Raw genomic sequence first — 6616 nt, forward strand, 5'->3', positions numbered from 1 at the left:
TGAAGGTTCTGGAAATTAGGTCTTAAAGGATGACAACCATCCTTACAGCCCTTACGGTAAGGGTTGTAATATACATCCTTGGGGCATATAAGGTGTTTATAGAAAGCGGTGTCTCAGAAACTCAACAAGGTTTCATTCGATTGGAAATCGAAAGGCTTAATGCCCTTTTCAATAATCGAAAGTGATTGGAATGCTTGACATTTGTATAGTAGAGATCGATGTGGGTATAATGTATAATTTTTATGTTGTTGTTGTTGTTTAGACAAGGACACTTCGTATCGAAGGAGTTGTCGTAGAAACTTCGAAAAGGGCTCATTCAATTGAAGATAGAAAGGGCTGATGTCCTTTTTAATAGTCGGAAGGGATTGAAGGGAAACTAATCCCCCTCCCACGCCCACCCTCCCTTTTGCCTTTATGTGTAAAAAGTAAATGTTGCCTTAAGATTAAATCAAAATTGCACTGTGTTTATGCTAATTCCCAATAAAGCATCTCAGCAGTATCCCAAGAACGACTGAGGTATTATGTTCAAACTTTCAGGGTTTCTTCTGCTCTTAAAATTTGACCAAATCAAAATAGCGTGAGCGTATCCAAGCTATCAAAGAAAGTAAACAAATTTTTTTGCGAATGTTATCAAGTTTTCCATTTCAGGCCAACTAGAGGATGTATGAAACTAAATTAAACACTACTATTTGTGTCCAGATTTTTATTAGGGTCTATGTTGTTAAGTTTTGCTGAAAATTGTTTTCCAGCATACAAATAGCAGGCCAAGCTATAAATTCTTAAAAGAACGAAAAGATTTAAAGTATTATTTTTTTCCCCTGAAAAGACTATGTCAATATAAAACGAAAAGAAATTAATTAAAAAAACTGTTTCCAAAAAATAATTTTTTTCAAAGAAAAGTAAAGAACTCCATTAAACCAAAAATGAGCAAAATTAAAATCAAATAATCTTCCAAGCGTGAAACTACCACAAATCAGCATCGATAAATAAATGAAACCCAAAACGAACAGAAATTACAATAAATAACCGAGTCAAACTCAAAACGAGCAGACATTAACATAAGTTGGGCTCAAAACCCCTATGCCTTCCAAGGCCAGAACATAATTTGCACTTTAATTAAAAAAATAGAAATAAATATGCATTGTCAGTTTAATATACATATACTGATGTTTAGTACTAAGAATGTTAATATTAGTTGATTTATTAAAATTATAAAAGTAAAAATATTTATATTTTTTCAGTAAAGTGTAAATTATGTTCTGGCCTTGGGAAGGCATAGGGGTTTTGAGCCCTACTTATGTTAATTTCTGCTCGTTTTGAGTTTGAATCAGTTATTTATTGTTACTTTTGTTCGTTTTGGGTTCCATTTATTTATCGATGCTTATTTGCGGTAGTTTCCCGCTTGGTAGATTATCCAGAGCTAGTATAGAAATATATCTATAGAAATGAATTACATTTTTTTTGCACAGTTAGCAGAGCACACTGAAGTTGAAGTAGCCTTAAACTTTGACTTGAAACGTTATAACTTTACCACTTCTTTCAGAAAAGAATTTCGGAGGGTTATTCCGTGTTGATAAGAAAAGAGGGTGCAGTTTAGTTCCTCCTGTAGTGTAGGGCGCAGGAGCCCTATGGTGAAGGTGCAGGTTTGTTCTCCCTTATAAAACAACGTATTTCAGCAGATACAAAGAAGAAGTGCATTTGCGGCATTCTGTGGGACCCCAAGGTTCAATACTAGCATCAGATCCCGCGAGTGGCAGTTAACACTCGTCAAGTTCTGGCTGTTCCGGCCACATGTGCCCCAGCTAAACGGCTTTTTAGCACGACAAGACTGATTGTGAATGCAAAAAAAATCAATGGTTCCAAATGAACAAACTCACTTTTGTTACATCAATTGTAACTGAAGTGATGTAACCGCTGATTTAAAATTGTTGGTGTTCTTAAGCCATGGAATCTGATTTGTATACAGTGTTTTTTCGATATTGTTATTTGTCTTTTTTCACTTCCTTTTCGTATTTACTTGATGAACAGGAGATATTTGAACTTCAAACTTTGAAAGTTATACACACATTAGCCCAAATCATTAACAATAAGGAAATGACTAAACACGGGATTTTATAGGAACAATGCGATGTTAAACATAAACACAACATAGGTTTCCCTGGGTCTAGTGGCTAAAAATGAGAATTCTATTTGGTCTGATAGACGGTGAACATAAACACTTTCCGCACGCCCCAACAAATTCCGGTTTTGTCATATTGTTCTTTCATGTTTTTAGCCAACCATTTAAATATCTTTACTAAAATCGAGGTTAAACATGCTTGGTGAAGTGAAGTTTTTATTATTATTTTTAATCAGAAAAATCGGCGTGCCGTGGCGTGCCGTCGGTCTAAAAACGGCGGCGCGCCGCCAAAAAAATTTCGGCGCGCCTGGCGGCGCCCCGCCGCCGATACTGAATCACACATTCGCCGCCGTCATTTCGGCATGGTGCGGCTTCGGAGACTAGCTCCCCCTCAAACAAGATGTTGACACAAGCCACAGAAGACAGCAAAAACCAGGAGACTGAAGATTACGACTAAAAGGGACCGAATGTTACTTTTGTGGTGGAATCTCTGGGCCTGGGGATACCTGCCCTGCAAAAGGAGAAGCATGCTCAAAGTCTAAAAAAACTTAATCACTTTGCAAAAGTCTCTCAAAGCAAAACAATGCATACCATTGGGGACACTGAATTTAGTAAAGCTTCAGAGGGAGTCGAAGAAGAGGAGATTCTTCTTTATATTGTCCAACAGGATGGAAATAAGGCTGAGGCTTTTGTTCCATTAAAGATGAACAATCAGCCTTAAGATTGACACTGGGGCTCCAGCAAACACCGTTCTCACCCTTCTGTGGAAAGGTATTGGGTTCAGTTGTAGGGTTGGATAGTCGTGTTTTTTCGTATGAATGGTGTTTTTACTGAAGATACAGCCAAGCCGTGCGTGTTCCTGACTCGAAAATTGTCGGGCACTAATGACCTCTGGGCTGAGGGTGTCTTTGCATCTTGTTTGGAATTGATGCCATGTGCTGTTAAGTCATTTGCCTAAAAAGTAACTATATTTGCGAAAAAGGTATAGAGAGCCGTCCTAGCCGATTGGCTAGTTGCGCTAGATTCGAGACTTTCTGTCCGCTAGGACAGGGTTTCAAATCCTGGCATAGATGGTTATTTGGAATGAACGGGGGTCAGTAGCGTGACTCTGTAAGCTCAGCATGAGTCGACCCAGAGTAGTGGGTGCCACACCCTGGCTAAAGGGAACCCAGAGGAATCTGGGGGAGTATGCAGAAAGGTGCACCTTCTGTCTATGCTTTTAATGAAATGTGCTAAAAAATATGCTGTCATTCACATTATTTAACTGGCCTCCCCCAGGCCTTTCAGCGTGTCCCCAGGTGGCAATAGGGGAACGCTCTACAAATATGTAGGGTACCTCCATAGGAGGCATGGACCTAGAGGGGACCTTGTCCCGGGGGGTCCATAATAAAAACTGGGGCACCCTTGCCCGGGGTCATAAATACAGGCGGAGGAGGAAGAAGGCCCCTCAAATGTACACTCAAAAGGGCCCACTGGTTTGTCCACAAGTGCCATGGGCTGCAAACCTTCTCCCAGTAATGGGTTAAATTGCGTGGTGATGCAGAACACCATCGTGGGAGGATCCTCTAAAGGAGGACAACTGTGGCAGGGCGTAAGATCCAGATCAATGGACAACGGCCTCTGCAAAGGGCTGCCTCGACCTTTTCGGGGTACCTGCAAGACTGGGGACCTTGCGGTCAACTCTATTCCGACTTGAGGAGTGGCGCCCCTCGAGGAAATTATAGCCTAGTAAACGACACAGCATTCGTACGGGGTTCTGACTGATGGGCAATTTTTTTTTGGCTTGGTATGTTTTGATGGGCCTCTTTGGGCTGAAAAACCTCTTCCTAGCTAATTTATCTATTATGGGCTGCCTCCCCGTAGTAGCATAATATTTGTAGGCATGAATATATAATGAGTCGGAGGTAATAGGGTTGAGACTGTCTGTGCAGGATTTCAACTCTTGTTGATAGAAGAGCTTCGCCAAGTACTGAATACCATCTTGTAACCAAGATGGGCCCAGGAATGTACAAAGCCCCCATTCATGGAGGTCCCAGGGACTTCTTGCTGTTCGGTTCCAAGTCGGCTTTAGCACTTTGGTGTAGACTTAAGAAGATATGTGATCCCCGTCCTGCACTTGTATCCGGGATCATTGCTTTTCCTGAGGCGAAAATAATTTCAATGATTTAAAGAACATGAAAATTGGAAAGAAAGGGAGTAGGGCTCATGATGAATAAGGAAGCTGCTAAGTCTTGTTTAGGCTGGGAAGGTATTAATAATAGAATACAAATTGCTCATTTTATGACTAGAAAGTTCAGGGTATCAGTTATAGTAGTATACGCCCCTGTAGAACCGACTGACGGAGATACCTTTGACTCAGATGAATTTTACTTACAGTTACAGGATCAAATAGACAGGGTCCCAGGTAGAAATACGATAGGAGACTGGGAGATTTTAACGCCCAGGTTGGTAGAAATAGGGATAGATGGTATCCCAGCCTAGGTAAATTTGGTGTAGGAAAGGAAAACAGTAATGGATACAGATTTTTGCAATGTTGTAGGTGTAACAATCTAGTTATAACCAATGCAGAGTTTGGTCATAAAATGGCTCATAAGTTAACATTGTATTCACGTGATGGTAAGAGAGCAAACCTTATTCATTATGTTATAGTAAACCAAAGACTGGCAGAATCAAAACAAGATACTAGGGTATATAGGAGTGCTGTTATTGATGTTGAAAGTAAAGATCACCATCAATTTAAAACTGAAATATCGGAAGGATAACTACCTCTCGGGAAGTTATGATGTTGGTAGACTCCAGGATGAGAATTTGAGAGAAACTTTCCAGGAACAGTTGAATACTAAACTTTAGAGTTTAAAATTGGATAATGTGGAAGATGGTCGGAATAATTTTAGAAAAATAATTTGTGAAGTTGCTGAAGTTGTATTAGGGAAGAAAGCTAGAGCTGCAGCTAACAGTATTAGTGAAAAAGCTTTATGTTTAATAGAAAGGAGAAAAGGACTTGTACAAGAATTATCTGAGTGATGGATCTTATGAAAACAAAAGAAATGTAAAGAAAGTGGGAAAAGCATTAAAATATGAACTAAGGAGGTGTGAAGTAGAGACCATGGATAAGATTGCCGAGGATCTGGAAGATGCAGCTAGACGGCATAATGGTAAAGTATTGTACTGGCACGTTAACAAATTGAGAGGGAGTAGTCAATCCGTACTTGGCCCAGTTAAAGATAGGAATGGGGTTGAAATTAGTTATAAGGAAAAAACTAAAGAGAGATAGGCCGAACATTTTGAGAATTTGCTTAACCGAGATAGAGTTGCAGGAAAAAATATAGAGCAAAATGAAAAAGTTTGTGATACCTTGGATGTGAAGGAAGATTTGTTTTGTGATGAGGAATTAGCAACAGTACTAAAAGGATTAAAAAATAATAAGGCTCCAGGTGCTGATAGTGTGGCAAATCAATTTCTTAAATATGGTGGCTCTGAGGTTTGAAATAAGTTACTGAAGATTATGGATATAATTTTTGACAAAGGGTAAGTATCTAGCGATTTTAGGAATACCTTAATTAAGCCACTTTATAAGATGGGTGATAAAAGTGAGTGTGGTAATTATCGAGGCATTAGTCTGGTCTCTGTAGGCAGTAAATTACTTAGTAATATGATACTTTTTAGACTGAGAGCTGCCGTTGACAAAGTTTTAAGAGAAGAGCAGTGCGGTTTTAGAAAAGGTAGAGGATGTGTCGACCAAATTTTCACTCTTAGGTTAATAATTGAGAAGTGCCTGAGTTTTCAAACACCTTCGGTCCTCAGTTTTATAGATTATGAGCAAGCGTTCGATTCTGCTAATAGAAGAGTTTTAGTAAAGGTGTTATCCTTGTATGGTATACCAGAAAAATACATTAAAGTGATTAGTGCTATGTATGAGAATAACACTGCTGCAGTTAAGGTAGGAAATGAGGTTAACAGCTGGTTTTGTATTAAATCAGGAGTTAAGCAGTGGTGTGTTCTATCCCCCTTTGTATGGATTATTTTGATGGACTTTGCTTTAAGGAGCACAAGAAAGGCAATGGGAGACCACGGAATCAAATGGGGAGGAAACAGTCTCCTGGACTTGGATTATGCTGATGATTTAAGCATCCTAGATGAAAGTGTGAGCAAACTGAATGAAGTTTTAGAGGTTTTGCGAGCTCAGGGTGCTAGAATTGGTTTGAAAATTAATGTTAGGAAGACTATGTCATTAAGGCTAGGAATAAGTGAAGAAGAAAAGGTGACGTTGGGTAATGAAAAGATTGATCAGGTGGGCAGCTTCACTTACCTTGGTAGTATTATTAGTAAAGAGGGTGGGAGCAGTGAAGATGTTAAAAATAGAATATCCATGGTTTAGAGTGTTTTTTCACAATTAAAAAAAAATTTGGAAGAACAGGAAGATAAGTCTGCAAACCAATATTAGAATATTAGAAGCTACAGTGGTCAAATATGGCTCTGAAGCATGGACGATCCGAA

This window comes from Artemia sp. Qi Xiang Cuo, chromosome 9 (genome assembly GCF_049724085.1).
Source record: "Artemia sp. Qi Xiang Cuo chromosome 9, ASM4972408v1, whole genome shotgun sequence".
Taxonomy (NCBI): domain Eukaryota; kingdom Metazoa; phylum Arthropoda; class Branchiopoda; order Anostraca; family Artemiidae; genus Artemia; species Artemia sp. Qi Xiang Cuo.